The sequence below is a fragment of the Salvia splendens genome, chromosome 3 (genome assembly GCF_004379255.2).
Source record: "Salvia splendens isolate huo1 chromosome 3, SspV2, whole genome shotgun sequence".
In the NCBI taxonomy this organism is placed as follows: Eukaryota; Viridiplantae; Streptophyta; class Magnoliopsida; order Lamiales; family Lamiaceae; genus Salvia; species Salvia splendens.
Genome location: NC_056034.1, coordinates 26331932 through 26349731, shown reverse-complemented (window position 1 = coordinate 26349731; position 17800 = coordinate 26331932). Strand labels below are relative to the sequence as shown.

The 17800-nt window shown below is 41.7% G+C and overlaps 1 long non-coding RNA gene across 1 annotated transcript; it reads left to right on the top strand.

Annotated features, from left to right (window-relative positions):
- The first annotated feature begins 5940 nt into the window (after positions 1-5940).
- On the top strand, positions 5941-15906 carry LOC121796038. The gene is made up of 3 exons (XR_006049693.1): positions 5941-5996; positions 15553-15685; positions 15776-15906. It is a non-coding gene; the product is annotated as an uncharacterized LOC121796038 (long non-coding RNA).
- The last annotated feature ends 1894 nt before the right edge of the window (positions 15907-17800 follow it).

The window sequence follows — 17800 nt, the reverse complement described above, 5'->3', positions numbered from 1 at the left end:
CAAATTATGGCAAGAAACAATTATACAATCGAGTAGCAAAGATAGTGTGTCAAAGATAATTGTGCAATTAGGAAAAGAACGATTACAATGTAGTATAGCAAAAGGTAATTTCACAGTTGAATAATAAGAAATATTATCAAGTTATTGCACAATAGAATAGCAAAAGACAAAAATCCATAGAATTATCAAACGTTGCCTCCAAGAGGTCTTAGTTCCATCATCACGAAAACAAAAGGGTAAAACAACGTGGAAAGAGAAAAAACTAGAGTCAAGCAAAAAGGTAAAGTATCAAAAACGTGGGAAATCGAAATAAAAAGTTCTAGAACCATTGTGTCTAATCCTGTCCACCCTTATCCTGTTTCTCTTCGGTTTCTCCAACATCTTCCTCATTTGGGTCCTCCTCCTCCTCCTCGGGATCCTCCTCCTCACTTTCCTCCTCGGCACCCACGGGTGGAGGGGTCATCCCGAGCATCCCATCGACCTCTCTGTTGATTCTTAGAGGGGCTGAAACACGCATCCCGAGTCTCATTCTCTTAGGAATACGGGAGACATGTGGCTCCCTGTCGCATCGATTCCTTTGCATGCGGGCTTGTATCGGTGGATAGATATGTGGAGGTGGAGCACGTGGCGGTCCGTCAAAAGCAGCTGTCATAGCCGGAAGTAGCACCTCTATAAGGCCAACCAAATCACCCCGTGCGGTGTATTCGGGCGGGCTATACCATATGAAAGACTGAGATGCCTGAGCGGTCCACTCGTCCCAAGGCGGTGGTAAAGTGTGGATGAGCTTTTGGATTCCCTCGTGATGGGTGACTCCCCCATATGCGTAAGCGTTCATTCACTTATCATAAAACTCGGTGACGTAGGACATAAGGAAAAGCTTCCCATCCGACTCGCAGTCTCGATAGCGCTCAACTGGATGGTCCCTATTGCTGGAGTAACGATTTCGCATCGGGGCATAATACTGATGGACCATCTAAAGGGGAAAACAAAGAAAACTCAGCATCAGTCCAAGGATAGAATGAAGCAATGGGGTTTAAGATTCAAAAATAGATGCTGAGAACATGATGCCTATGAAGATGGCTATATATATATATCGAAAGGTTTAAGCATGTAATCGCATCATATCAAAGTTTTGAATATTCTAAGGTTATTGGTTTGCGCATTTTCGCATTTCGTCGAGTCGTAGTATGTCGGCTTCCCCATAGGCCGCTCGCCTTGCACTAAGCATTTCGCATCTCTACGTTCATTATTATCGCAAAGTCTTGCATTCATCGCACAATTTACAACTAGGTACAGAAGCATGCTCAAGATTACTATCATAGATATGGTTGTATAATGTAATCGCATAAATCATCATCATATAATTTCATCCAACCCATCGGGTTAACACATACTCGAGTAAATCATACGAGTTCATCTTCATAACAACATTCACCTCGGCATAAGCGCAAATATCAATTTCATATCCATGCCTTTTCATCAATTCATATTTTAAGCAAAAAATTTTCAACATGCTACATAAAATCTCAAAACCCCATAGAAGTACTTTCATGCCAGAGTAATATTCCCATCGATATTTCCAATATTTCACAAGTTCATATAAAAATCCATCAACATACTTGTTACCTCATTCTTCGTGGTTGGGCGGGGACGAGTTGTGGTGTTGAGCTTCCGATGTTTATCATTTAACCAAATTACACATGCATAGATTTTGACTCAAACAAGAATCTTGGGTCCAGAGCGGAAAGAAACTGAGGCTCTGATACCAAATTGTCACGACCGTCCTTTAGGGTTAATAAATACGGGCGATCGTGATTTAAAAGGACTTAATGAACAGACATAGAAGGCTAGGGTTTCAACAAGGGTTTGACCAAGAATTTAAGCTTAATAAGTAAAACGACCAAGAGTATTTATGTTTAATAAATAAAAAGACTAAAGGTTTAGCATTATTAAAAAAGGTAACGAGTTTTCAAACATCCCAAATAAAACAGTTTTATAGTTAAACAAAAAGTATGTAAAGAAAACATCACAGCGGAAGCATCCAAGAGAAGAGTGATGTCATGTGTGAAGACACAACAACACCCGGAGTTTTAAAACAACTATAGTTCTCATTTGTATCCTGCTCAATACCACCAACCGCTCGTCGCCGCTCAACCTGCACATAGTGAAAACATATGCAGGGCTGAGTACTATAAAAATAATACTCAGTGGCTCATGCCAAAAACATTTTAAATAAAAGTATATGTTATCATGCCATCTGTAAGTAACCATCAGGGTTTTACTTTAGAAAGGCCCGAGGCACCCAAAATATTTTCCATTGTTCAAAATAGCGACTGCGCAGTCATTTTCCCATAGACGTCAACCATATCTGCCAATACATGACAAGGAATGCGGCCGCAAACCAGGTCACTAGACCGGCCAGCCCGTACGCTAGACAGGTATACTTTTGAAATCATCGACCCACGTCGAAATTGTGTGGGCCGTCAGCGAGCTTGAAGTGATGAACTTATCTCTTATCCGCTTCGCTCTATGCCTGCTTGAAGATGCTCTATCTCCTCTAGTCAACGATTCCAGCCTTCTTCTTTCCTCTTCCTCCAGAAATTTATCCTTATCTAGCCGGGCCTCTAACCTCCCCGCTCCGAACTGGTCGCGCTCAGCGTCCTTCCGTTGCCTAAGGGTCTTTGCCATCCAACCCTTTATCGTCGGACAGGCACGGGTGACGCACCTCCGGATGTGAACCACGCAGTCCACATACGCAAACTGGTAATATTAACCACGGAATGTAACTGATCAATAATGTAAATTAATATAAACATAATGCATGGTTAATAGAGGTATAATGCAAGATATTAACCACAGTTATGTATAATGGCACCATAACTTAACATATGCTACAATTGGCATAACTACATTCCTTCAACAGATAAGGTTCAATAATGTAACCATGTATATGTATAATGACTTTTTAAGTTTCAGACACATGGTTTCATTTTGTATCATCTAAGAAATGTTTGCAAATAATCATGTCATGTAGTTTTTTATTCACTTACCACCAGGAAATGTATAGGCCCAGTGAACGACACAATTTGGCCGTTAGCCCAACTTGGGTAAGTGGCCTCGAGGACGGAGAGGACGTAACCGCACCAATTCATATTCCTAATCATATCAACATCGTCAATGAAATGAAGAATCTTTGGCTTGCAGTTTCCGTCGGCCGGCGTCTCCATTACTGCATGGAAGAATCTAGAAGTGAATTTTGAATCTCGATATGAAGTGATCGTCATTGATACACCATGCAGGCGCACGATCTCTTGAACATAAATCTGTGCCAACTTGTCTGATCCATATGTAATACGAATTGGTATGAAGTGAGCAATCTTGGTGAGGCGATCTATAATCACCCAGATGGCAGTATTTCCTCGCTGAGATTTTGGCAATCCTGTCACAAAATCCATTGCTATATGCTCTCATTTCCATTCTGGAATCTTGAGGGGCTGCAACTTTCCATAGTGTAACATCCCAAAATTTTTGTGACTTTTTTTTTCAAATGGGTGACGAATAAAATTTCCTTTTATGAAATTAATTGTTTCTATGTGATTAAGTTGATTATATGAAATAATTGTTATGAGTGATGTGGAATTGTCTAATTGTTATATGTTCCAATGTGAGGAAATTAATTAAGTGAGATCATGCATTTTATTCTAGCCAATTTAATGGGATATTTTCGGCCTCTTCAAAATTATTGGAATTAATATTCTCTTCTTGGATTTAATTAATTATTTTGGAATTTTTATCCAAATTAAATCCAAACCAAATTATCCCTAATTTATGCTACATGAAATTCGAACTCTAGCTATTTTTTTTAGGAGTTTCGAAAAATCCCCTATTTAATAGGAGGATGAATTATTTTGCTTTGATTTAATTGATGTCTTATTGATTCTCTTCTTTTATTTCAAATCCAATTAAATCATGCCACATTTTACTTCCTCACTCTAATTGAATTAATATTTGAAATATTTCCTTGTGGCAATTAAAGCCAAATTTTCGCCCCTTCCCTATTTGTGGAGAAATTGTATTTGTTTCCTATTGTTGTGGAATCCCTTTTTATTCAAATAAATGCCTATGTCTAATTAATTGGGGATGTGAAATATTGTCCTTCTATTTTTGTCTCCATCCCACACGCCCCCTATGCCTTATTTTTTTTCCTTGTGGGAATTTAATTAATTGTTACCTATTTTATGGGAGCCTTTTCCCATAAAAGAAATTACCAAATTTAAATTATGTTCTATTTAATTAGGGATTTAAATAATTTCCTTGTGCATTCCCCCTCAAATTTTTCGGCCCCTACCTCATGTTTCCTACTTGGAGATTTAATTTATTTTGTTCCCTTATTTATGGAATATTCATTTTCCTTATTTCCTAAATTGTGGATTTATTTCCCTCCAAGTAAATATCAAATAATCCCTTGTTAATTTGCAACCATAATTTTCGAAAATCATGCTCCTTATAATTGTGGAATTTTTATTCATTAGCCTATATTTTAATTCTCCACAATTTATTTATTTAATTTACTCATGGACCTAAACCTAGAATATATTTACCACTTAAACAAACCCTAGCCCCCCATTCTCTCAAATTTTCGCCACCCCCTCTCCCTCCTTCTCTCCCACACGTCTTCCCTCTTCTCCCACTCTCCCATCTCCAAAAATCTCCCATTCAAGCTTATTCTTGCAACCATTGAAGGTATTTTTCAAGAGTCTCCGACGGATCGCTTCGTTCTTTGCTTCTACCGATTTATTTTTGTCAAAGAAGGTATATTTGCTCACTTTTCCTCATCCTTTTCGTTTGAACCATGTTCTTGAGTCCTACATGCATGTAGAGGGTGTAGGATTAATAGATCACAAGATTTATCGGGGGGCAAGTGTGTTGTCGTAAGAACTTGGATGGTTATGTGTTTTTTATTGAAATCATTTGATGTTGGATTGGAATATTGGTGAATGATGTGAGTTTATGTGCAAATATGTGTATGAGAACCTTGTAAGCATGATTATGTGTTTTCGAGCATGAAAAATCGGTATTTGTTTGATGGAAGATGAAAACCCTATGTTCGAACTATGAATCTGAAATCTGTGGTGCACGACCAGTAACTTATGATCTATAATTGACCCATCAAACGAACGAATTTTGACATGACATTTTTACTGAGTAAACTTCAAGGTGTTTCCTGTGTCTCGTGTGAATTTAAGCCCTTTTTATCGAAATATGAATTTTTATTAAATATTTGAAGTTGACTGCGCAAATCTGCCAGAAACTCGTATTCTAGCCAGGAAGGTTTCGTTTTATGTTTGACTGACCAAATGACCTCCGATTGATGTGATTCTTGAACTATATGAAAATTTTAAGTGTCTTCTGAGTCGTGTTAAATTTTCAGCCTTTTTGGGCATTGGATGAATTTATGGTGAATTTTTCAAATGAACTGCGCAGTGCTGTCAGAAAGTATATGTTCCGACCAGAGAGTTTAATATGTGATATGACTGACTAAATGACGTGATTTCAGTGCGAAAAATTGTATGGATGAACTTGAATGTGTCTTCCGTGTTGTGACCAAAATTTAGCTTCATATGAGGTCGGGTGAATTTATAGTGATTTTTACAAAACGGTCGCACAGTTCTGCCAGTTTTCTGCCTTGTTAAAATAACTCTTATTTTCAAGTTTAAAAGTATTATATGATGCATGTATGTCCAAGGAACGTGTTGAATGATGTGATCACGTGAGATAAGTTGAAATATATTACGGTGTATCTTTCCATCTTTGTGACGTATGTTGGGGTTGGGTAATTGAGAAAGACGATGAGAGAGAAACGTTAGGACATGCATAGTAATGTGTTTTTGGTGGAAGGCTGACTTGTGTTGTCATTTACAAGGGTGATTGTGTATTCGTGAACTCGGGGAATGAGAGTTGCCATAAGTTGGGTTGTGAATTGTTAAGCGAACGAGGTGGGCTTTCTTTTCAAATCTCTTTATTTTACGAAAGTACTATGTGGCGTTATAAGGGTGGTTTAACTTGTTATGTCATGCCATGTTGTTTTTGTTTATGAGATTGTTGCCTAATGCCTAGTTCGTCTGAGCTTGCTCCGTTAGGCTATAGGGCTGTGTTGTGAAACGAATTCGGGTCTGAGTAAGGCCGCAAACCCTATCGGGCTGTGTACACTGGTGGGATCGTGAGCCATCCTTGCTAGTCGGCCGGTCTCGTGGGCGAATAGTGTGGCCACACTTTTGTCGCACTGTGATTGTGATTGATGGATTGATGTGGAAAATGGGGAGATAAATTTGTCTGGCCAGACTTGAATTTTTGTGTTTCTCGTGATATTTCTTACTATATAAAACTCGAGATCACTGGTATGGATGACATAACTTATTAAAATTTTTTCGGCATGAGCCCATTGAGTACAACAAGTACTCAGCCCTGCATATTATTTTCCTTATGTGCAGGTTGAGCGGGATGTTGCGGTGGATGTTGAGCTGGCTTAAGTATCTAGGATGCGTTGTTTCTTCATACATAGGCGTTATCCTTGACTCTCCTTAAACCTTATTTTTCCGCTGCTATAATTTGAACTATGTCTCAAAACCTTAACCTTCTCTTTAAATTTTGTGTTTGAACATGTATGGTGGTGTTAGGTTTCAAACAAGTATTTACGTTGTCCTTTGAAAATGGTGTTTTCCGAGATTTAAGTTAAATGTTTGTTTTACCTTAGTTATTAATTGTTTTATTTCATAATTCTAATTTTTCCCGTTGCTCTTTTAAAAGCATTTTACCTTAAGTCTTCTCAAAAAAATTTTATAACCTTAAACTTCTTAAAACTAGGTTGTTTTCCTTTCTTAAGTTAATTAAGTCTTCTTTTAAACTGTTATCCATGCATGTCGGTCACGATCGCCGCGGTTGTGGTACCCCTTTGTATGGGCGGTCGTGACATATAGGGTCGTTGATGTAAAGCCTTCACTTGCTGGCAAGCCAGGTATCTTTCTACAAACGAAGCTATGCATCTCTTCATGACTTCCCACCAAAATTGCTTCTTCAAGTCCTGATACATCTTCGTACTCCCAGGATGGGCAGTGTAGGGCGTCTCATGAGCTTCACTCATGATCTCATTTCTAAGTGCCTCATCGTGGGGTACACATAGTCTTCCTTCGAAAGTGAGAGCGTTATCCGCCTCTTCGCGGTAATTATCTCATGTTCCGGTCCTCACTCTGAGACAAACCTTTTCTAGGGCCACATAGCGTCTCTGGGCGTCGATGATTCTGGCTCTTAAATCTGGTACTATGACCAAGGAGGAAATTTTGTTGTCCACTGTCTCCGGGTCTCTTACTATTTCCAGTCGCATCTTGGCGATTTCCCGGATAAGCTCTTCCTCCTGTGTGAGGAAAGTAGCCACTTGAGGTGCAGTCGTTCTGCTCAAGGCATCTGCTACCACATTGGCCTTGTCTGGGTGGTAATTTATACTGCAGTCGTAGTCCTTGACTAATTCTATCCACCTGCGCTGTCTCATATTCAAATCCTTCTATTCAAGAAGTATTTGAGACTCTTATGATCTGTGAAGATCTCACATCGAACACCATAGACATGATGTCTCCAAATCTTCAAAGCGTGTACCACTGCTCCTAATTCCAAGTCGTGCGTCGGGTAGTTCAACTCGTGCGGTCTCAACTGGCGTGACGCATATGATATCACCTTGTCCTTCTGCATCAGCACGCACCCCAGTCCGACCTTCGATGCATCTGTATACACCACATAGTCGACTCCCGCTTCCGGCACGGCTAGAACTGGCGGTATGGTCAACTTTTCCTTTAGCAACTGGAAGCTTGCTTCGCATTCTGGGGTCCAACTGACTTTAACTCCTTTCTTGAGCTGTTGAGTCATCAGCCTCGCTATTTTAGAATATCCCTCAATGAACCTTCGGTAGTATCCCGCCAGTCCTAGGAAACTCTGAATTTCATTGGCGTTGCTGGTGACTGCCAACGTTGCACGGCCTCAACTTTAGCAGGGTCCACTCGGATCCCTTCTGCAGTCACTATGTGTCCAAGGAAATTTACTTCGTTAAGCTAGAACTCAGACTTGCTGAACTTAGCATAGAGTTTCTCGGCTCTTAACGTCTCTAAAGTGGCCCTCAAATGTTCCTCGTGTTCCTTCTCGTTCTTTGAGTAGATGAGCACATCATCTATAAAGACTAGGATGAACTTGTCCAAGTACGGGTGGAACACGTGGTTCACTAGGTCCATGAACACAGCTGGAGCGTTCGTAAGCCCAAAAGGCATTACAGTGAACTCATAATGGCCATATTTGGTGCGGAATGCAGTCTTACGTATATCGTCTTGTCTAACTCTCAGCTGGTGATAACCCGATCTCAAGTCCATCTTCGAGAATACTCCAGCTCCTTGCAGCTGATCGAAGAGGTTGTCGATCCTTGGTAAAGGATACTTGTTCTTGAGGGTTATGTTGTTCAGCTCTCGATAGTCGATACACATTCTCAAGGTGCCATCTTTCTTCTTTACGAATAGCACTGGTGCGCCCCACGGCGACACACTGGGTCGGATGAAACCCAGGTCTAGTAGTTCTTGTAATTGAATCTTTAGTTCTTCCAACTCCTTCGGTGCCATTCTGTAAGGCGCTTTCGATAATGGAGCTGATCCTGGTTCTAGGTCGATGGTGAACTCCAATTGCCTGTCTGGTGGCAAGCCTGGTAGTTCTTCTGGAAATACGTCAGGAAATTCTTGCACTATTGCTACGTCCTCAATTTTTCTGTCCTTTTTCTCTTCTTTGTTCAGATAGACGAGGTATGCAGGGCATCCTTTCCTCATCATGGTTGTTGCTTGCAGGGCTGAAATAATCGACTTTCGTTTCCTCATGGAGATCCCATGGAAAATTACGGGTTCAGTCCCGGGGTTTTGTAACGCTATCTGTCTCTCCTTACAACGGATGGTAGTGTGGTTCTCGGCTAACCAATCCATTCCTAGTATGATGTCGACGCTCCACATTAACATCACATGTAAGTTATGAGCTACTAGGTTCAGGTTTCCCATAGAAAATTTTATGCTCAAGCACGTTCGTGAGATGTCTATAAGGCCTCCTACGGGTGAGGACACCCTCATCTTATGTTCAATCACGTCCGTAGGCAAGTTCAAAGTATCCATACAAGGTGCTGATATAAAAGAGTGTGATGCACCGATATCAAACAAAATGGCGATAGACACGTTGAGGAGAGTTCCCATACCTGCCAAGTTGTCTTGCTCCCGTTTCCCCTTCTCGGCCTTAGGCTGCTTCTGCGGCAGTGCAAAGGCTCTCGCCTGTGGGGGAAGTCTTGGGCGTAGCTGCCGCTGAGTCTATGGAGCAGGGAGTGCTGCACTCTCTTTCTCTTGTTCAGCATGGAGTGCCCGCAGTTGCGAACGCTGTCCTCCTGTCCTAGCTACTTTCCCTGGGTAGTCCTGGCGAAATGCCCCTTCTGGCCACAGTGGAAGCATCCATCTGTCTCGGCCTTGCACTCGCCGACATGTTTCTTCGAGCATCTTGCACATCGAGGTGTCTGGGCTCGGTGCTCCACATTTTGGGTTGGGCCAGTCTGGTGCCAACTGTTCTGTTGTGGCTTTGGGGCGAACTATGGCTTCTTAGCATCAGTCGAGACACGGTCCCCTTCCCACTTCCTCTTTTCTCGCGGGGATTGCTGCTGTGGCAGCGGTGGGGCAGTGGTGACATGCGCAGTCGGCCTCTCTTTGGGCATAGCTGCCTCGATGTCAAGGGCTCGGCCCAATGACTCGACATAGAACAGACCTCCATGACTGGCCAGAGCCATCCTTATCTCCGATCTCAGGCAGTGCAAAACTTTTCTGCCATTTTCTCATCCGTGTCCACTAAGCCAGGCGCATAACGAGACATATCGCAAAACATCCGATCATACTCGGTCACCGACATCTTTCCCTGCTTCAGACTGTAGAATTCTACTTCCTTTGCTTTGCGATAGCTCTTGGGAATGTACTTGTTGTACAGTTCATTCTTAAACTCTTCCCAGGTTAGGTGTGCCAGTTGTTCACGAGTCATAATCTTTCTCCTGGCTTCCCACCAGAAGTCGGCGGATTCAGCCAGCTGAAAATTCACACAGGTGAGACGCTCCCTGTCTGTGCACTTTAGGAAGTCGAAGACGCGCTCTATAGCACGCACCCAGGACTCTACTATAGCTGGGCCTCCCAGACCTTTGAAAACAAGAGGATTCTGCCAGAGGAATAACACATCCACTCGTCTCTCCTGTGGTGCATGAGGCGGTGGTGGACGAGGTGGCTGCTGATCACCCACTCCCCCAGCTTGGTTTCCCTAGGGCACATTTCCCGGTACTTGTGTACCTTCTTGGTATGCCCGCATGTCTTCTGGGTGGCATTCTGATTACAAGATAATGTTAGTACCAATTATCCACCTTTTCCATTTAGTCATGTCTGTATTTTCTTTTGACTCATTGCATGTCTCATGCATATTCTTTCACGCATATCTTATGCATTTTCTTTCATGCATATACTTAAAATAAACAAGCAGGAGTCATAATCTGTGCAACTTCATATGCATTCATCATAATAGGGAAAAATGCCTCTCGTGAGGACTTAATATTTGTTACAAATGACGGCATAAAAGTTCTACAATAGAAATGAAAGCTAATCTACTACGCTGGCATGGCTACGACTCGTCCAACCGACCCTACTCTGAATCGCTACTGATCCACACTGGGTCACCGTGGCTCGTCCCTGGGAAGGGCATCTCAATTGGTGAACCCTCATTCTCGGGTGTGAAGATAGGCTGGGGAACCCTTGGGGTCATATCCGGCGCCACTGGAATGTTGGGGTCGGTGGTTAAATCTCGATCCACATGCTCTGCGTAGAGATACAGCCCCTTGTAGAAGGCTAGATCTACCGGATGGAGAGGCTGCTACAACTCCTTGAGATAGGGCACCATGGGAGCTGGAGGGATCTATGGTGGAGGCTCGATAGGCTGTAGAGGAATGACCCCCATCATCAAGTCTGCGAGGCCGCCGTCGTCCCCTATCATATCCTCTTCCGGATCCTCCTCTGGATCCTCCTCCTCCAGACCCTCCTCTGGATCCTACTCATCATCTCCATCTCCGGTGCCGCTCTCCATGGGCTGAAGCTCGTCGCTGGAATCTGACGTGTCCTCCATCTCTGCCCTACCCCTGTGACGGCCGAGAGCTCGGGACGACTGTCCCTCCTCGAATACCCCATCTGCCGCCCGCATAAGGGCCAATGGTGGCAGGCTACGGAAACGCTCGCAGAGGCCCGTTCCCAAAGTGGAAACATCCGTCCGAGACCGCACTCAAGAAGCCCGGCATGTCTCCTGTCGGCTCATAGGTAGGAGGCTGTGATGAGGTGTATAACTGTGCTGTGGCCGCCATCCACCCCTGCCACTCCGGTGGGAATAACTCTACGAGTCTGACTATGCCCTCGTAGGTCTTCACCCCATACCGATTCGCTTCGTCCCAAAGCTTGCCATAATGGGCGATGAAATCGGCGAGAGTATCCCCATGACAGCGCCGATACGTCCTGTAGTAACGCACGACTGCATCGGGATCGGCTCCTGCCCGTAGTGGGCGTCGGTGGGTATAGTGCTGTCGGACCATCTCTACATGAAAGGAAGAAAGGCATTCATAAAAAGCTCGTAACTGAAAGTGTATATATTTATACAAGTATATGAAAAGTTGTGTAAAAGATGGTATAAACAGATTCGCTGTCTCTCGAAGAGGTCATACTAAATCGTTCTGTGGCTATATCTCATAACCGTCTAGTGTATATATATATATATATATATATATATATATATATATATATATATATATACACACGTAATATCTGTGTGTTCTATGGAATTGACTTCATTTCCTTGTCGTCTATAGGTAGTACAATATCACCTTCTAGTTCGTTGTTGCTTTCTCGTAATTCCGTGGAATTAGGGGTTCTCCCTAACCGATGGTTTCAGCTAGTCTCGTCGCCCTGGAAGGCAGTAACAAATTCTAATTCTGCTAGCACTTGGCCGTATATGTCTCACCTACGGTACTATTTTAAAGCACTCTAGGTTCGCATACATAGTCCACATGACATCTACACATTCATGTCAAGCTCTTTGATCATAAATCACAAATACATCAAGCATATCTCATGCAAAGTATCAGCTATCACATTGCATCTTGCAAACAATTCACAACAACATTTTCTATCCCATACAGGGCTGTGAAAATTCTTTTCTTTTTCTGAAAAATTTAGTCACGATATAGCTACACTTTCTTTGACTAGGGAGATGTCTCTGTCACGACCACATCTCCCTAGTCAAAGAAAGTGTAGCTATATCGCGACTAAATTTTACTGAAACTGTCTCAACTCATCATAAGATGCTTAATTCAAAGGAAACATTATCTGAAATGTGTTGAGGGTACAAATCATACTAAATCAGAGTAGTTATGGAACAATTATCTTTGCTAAAACAAGTTCTAAATTTGCGCAACGGAAGAGTACCAAGACGAATGTAATATATATGAAGACATACTACATCAACTATCTTCCTACTTATTCGATCTTCTGTCCCAACACCTCCTCGGCTTTGACAAAGATCAACCTGCACATTACGGAAAACAATATGCAGGGCTGAGTACTTGATGCACTCAATGGGCTCATGCCGAAAACATTTCCCTTTTAGTTGTTAGCCAAGCTTAGTGAACACGGGGTTTTTCTGAAAATTCTAGAAAACTTCATTTTCCTTCTCAAAACGGAAAAATATTTCCTTTCTTTAAAATTCTATTTTCTGGACAAGCGGGCGTCGACCCCTGTTTCTGGTGCAGTTGATCGTGTTGAGCTGAGGTGTTGGGATCTTGTACTTATCATTCTGTCCACTTCCTAGCCTAGTGCTATTATCCTGGACTGAGGCTTAGAAAGAAGATCCTTGGGTCAGAGAGAAAGAAAAGTGCTCTGATACCACTCTGTCACGACCACATCTCTCTAGTCAAAGAAAGTGTAGCTATATCGCGACTAAATTTTACTGAAACTGTCTCAACTCATCATAAGATGCTTAATTCAAAGGAAACATTGCCTGAAATGTGTTGAGGGTACAAATCATACTGAATCAGAGTAGTTATGGGACAATTGTCTTTGATAAAACAAGTTCTAAATTTGCGCAACAAAAGAGTACCAAGACGAATGTAATATGCATGAAGACATACTACATCAGCTATCTTCCTACTTATTCGATCTTCTGTCCCAACACCTCTTCGACTTTGACAACGATCAACCTGCACATTACGGAAAACAATATGCAGGGGTGAGTACTTGACGCACTCAGTGGGCTCATGCCGAAAACATTTCTCTTTTAGTTGTCAGCCAAGCTGAGTGAACACGGGGTTTTTCTGAAAATAAGTCCTGGTCACTAAAACTGTTATTTCATTCTGAAAATATACTGCAGTCATTTAAACTTCTGATGATGTACCATATCTAATCTGTGTGAACTATGAATGTGGCCACATTCTACGATCACCGGACCGGCCAACCTGGCGCTATCACACGGTCCCTATGTGTACACTAGTCCGAGTAGGATTTGCGGCCCTACTGGGACCCGAATTCGATTCAACTTGCTTGGCATAGCCAACAGATAGGTAATCATAAACAAAACATGGCATGACAACTCATTCAAAAATATTCACGTTTCCATATAAAATCACATTTCGAAAGAAAGAAGAGCCCTCCTCGTTTGCTCAAACTCTTTCAAACGGGCGCTCCATAACTAGAGATTACTCGTCGTGCGACGACGTTCCTTTACAAAAATAATGTACTTAAATTAGGCTTTAAGTAACTATTTATCTTGCATGTATGCATGCCTAAGCGTGTGCTCTTTTATTTTATATCTTTCTTTCTAAAACTTAGAGATCTAAATTCTTTAATTAAATCGGCGATTTAATTTATTCGGAACTGGCCGAACTGTTCGGGTATTAACATTTCCCGCATTGTCTTAAGTATTTTTAAAAAACGCTTTATGTGACTATGATAGTCCGCTTTAATTATTTTTTGAAATACTATCCCACACGGCTTAATATTTCTTTTCTTCCGTGGCTTAGGACTTAAATCCCATTATACTTTGGAACTAAATTTAGAGTATAGCTCTAACTAAAACCAGGCCCAGCTAGGAAAATGTATTTAATTTCTTAGGCAAATTCGGCCCAGACTATTTTATTTCTTCAAGCCCATTTCCCTTCTCCTTCTATATTTATTATTTTTTTTAAACTGAAGCCAAATTTCAGTGGCCCAAAGAGCAAATGAGACCACCCCCTAGGATCGGCCTCTCTCATTTCTCCCTCACAAACAATTTCATCCCCAAATTGAGGGAATCAAATCCCTAATTAGGAATCCGTTGTTCCTCTCAACTAGCTGGATAATCACAGACGGGATCTCTCGGCTCGGCTGTCGGAGCACCGCTAGCTCGAACCCTTCGAATCATGGGATCGACTGCGACTCGTAACCGCCGGACTCAGTGAGAGCAGCTCCCTCCTCGGCCTCTGTCGTCTCGCGCAGCTGCCCTCGAGATACCGCCGTCCGCGACCGCCCTTACTACTCCGACAGCCCGCAGCACCGCCATCACTGGCGGTTTTCTCCACAGCTGCCTCTCTGCGCTTGGCGTCGCACCGGGGCCGCCGCTTCACCATCGGAGTAGCTGCTGTTTCGTAGGCAGCTCGCAGCTTCTGCCGATGCCACACGCCCTTCTATCAACGCCTCAGCTCGGCTGGAGTTCCAACATCGAACTGGAACTCAGCAGCGGTTTTTCCTCAACCAGCGCCTTTCCGTCGTCACCGCCATCTCCGACAACCCCTAAAGCTAAGCTCTCTTTTAATTCGTTACTTAGCTTATGTTATGGGTTCTATTCGGCAGAAGCAAAGTTCATATTCTCTCTAAGTTCTTGCGGTAGATTTGCTATGTTCAACCGATGGTCTATTATGATGTGCTTAAGTTCTCTTCTATGAGCATATGCATATGTTCTATTACTTTTAGGAAAAGGATGGTTACCTACTGGGTTTGCTTTGATCTTTGTTTCTGATTTGGCCCTTCCTCTCTGCCTCGGTTCTTCCTCCCTCTCCTTAGCTTGCTTCCTTGCTACTCACAACTTGCTATAAGGCTGAGAAATTAAGTGGTGGTGGGAGGAAATGGAACCGAGAGGTGGCATTTATAGAGGTTCTATAACTAAAAGCCTATTAAGGCTGATGTACTTGGCTGAGAAAGGATCTTTGGTTGGTTGTGTGTTAGCTGCCTCCTCTGCATTTTGCAGAGTATAAACTCTAAGTCTTTTTGGCCTATTTCCCAACTGATTTTGGTGGCATGTGGAAGTGTACTCGTGTGTTTATGGTGGCTGCCACAAAGCTTCAATCTTTTACTGCTCTTTACTCTGTAAATGCAACTGATTTTTGGCTTATTTGGGGTTGAGCACTGAGCACATTTATGAATTTTCGTCCCTTGTTGCTGGTGCACTCAGGAGCAGGTATTGGGTGGCTGATTTCTGGACCATAGCATGTCTGAATGGCGGTGGTACGGCCGCTCATTGATGGAGTAAAAGGCTGGCTGGAGTTTGCTTCTTTAGCTCAAGCAAATTATCCATCTTTCAAAAGGTATTGTCTACCCTTTCTCCCTTTGGTGAGAGCTGCCAACTCCCTTCCTCTTATGAACATTTTCATCTAACTGGTCCGCATCCTGAGCAGGACCGAGAGGCTGGCCTCACATGGTTCATCCCCTAATCTCCCAGCCCGTCGGACCCCTCCTGATCTGGGCCGAGACAGCTCACGCCGATGCCCGGGGAAGTTCTCCTTTGTTCTTTTCTCTTTTCTTTTTTTACACATGTATAATTTATTAGTTGACGGATCTCGTTTCATTATTCTCATCGTCGAAGATTGTAGTTCATTAGTTTGAGATTCTGGTAATTGTATTTGTACTCTTTTTCAAGAAATAAAAATATAGTCATTCATTCTCTAATAAAATTCTAGTATTTTATTTCATGATTCTCGAGAATCTAAGTCTCGGCTATTACAACTATGTACACATGCAGTCTCATAATGCATAATACCTAGTAAATACTGTAAACTACTGCCTACATAATGTACAAATTCAATCAAATAATGCACATAGGTATATTGCATTCACCAGTCCACCCACATCACTCTGTAAGCAGTCCAAAAATGCCTAATAATTGACAAATACTGTATACTACAAAATACATAATGTACAGTTTCAATCAAATAATGTACAAGCATACTTGTGATGTGTGGTATTCACCATTTCACCCATGTACACAATGATTCCCTAAATGCCTAATACCTGGTAAATAATGTAAACTACTACATACATAATGTACATAATCAATCAAATAATGCACACAGGTATATTCCATTCACCATTTCACCCACACCACTCAGTAAGCAGACAAATAATGCCAAGTACTTGACAAATAATGTATACCAGTACATATATAATGTACATTTTCAATCAACTAATAATGCGCACATTAATACTTCACTGAGTTAATCTCCCATGTAGACAAGCAGTTTAAAAAAGGAATACTAATTAATCATGTACCAAACCAATTAAATAATGCACATAAGAGTTTTAGAATTACCCATCCAGCCATTTACAGATCTGTCGATGAATGCACACAGGAAGCCTAATTGATGTTCAACTCCTCAAATAATTCTACATTCATTTAAATTGATTTGTTACCTGCAGCCTGTGTAGGTTGAGATCTTGACGGTCGGCCTCTTTTCGTCATGTTAACTCTGTGATACGTAACCTCAAATCAAATCGCCGAATACACACTTTTAAACTAGTAAATAATTACAGTTTCTATATAAGACAAAACCCTAACCAAAACGACAACCCATTTGTGCTTACACAAAATCGCGACCAAATCGAGGATAAAAACATTGATTTTTTGGATGAGGAAATACGGGAATCGACTAGTAGACGGTGTCTATAGTCGTCTACCGGGTGCTATTACTAAAAAAACTTTTTGCAACCCACCTTGTGTACGCGTTCAACAATATGTTCGAGAGTTGGAGAGTGAAAACGACGAAAACGATCACTATCTGCAGATACCCGACGAAAAACAGCGGCAGCTAGGGTTTGAAGAATGATGGAATATGGGGAGACGAAATCTCAGAGACGTGGAGAGAGGGGATTGACGTTTGGAGTGAGAGGGAGTGAGTAGATGGAAGGTTGTATCAATATCAAGCTGAAATTTCGCTCCTACCGTTTTGGGCTGTTTTTAATTTTGTTTTTTTACTAGTTTACCTATAATGCAACACGGGATCAAAAAACATGATTCCATCTGGTCCCTCCATCCATCTAATCTAACGCTCCAGATTAAGAAGAAACTTAAATCTAAGAGAGCAATAGGAGATTAATGCTCCCATATATATATGCAAAAGTAAATAGATAAAATAGTGAATTGTTCTCATCCAACTATTTGGTTTGTAATAGATATACAAATGAACTAGTCTTGATTGCTTGAGATCTAATATTGCAAAATTCAGTAAGTTATTTATTTTCATCCAACTTTTTTATTTATTAGAAAAATCATGCCATCATTGTTATTTGATTAAATAACTTTTTAATCTAATTGATTTATAACATCACAAGAAATAAATAGATGAAATAATAAATTATTCTCACCGACTATTTTGTATGTAAAAGAAATCCTATAACTTTGTTTGATTAAAGAAATTTTAACATGG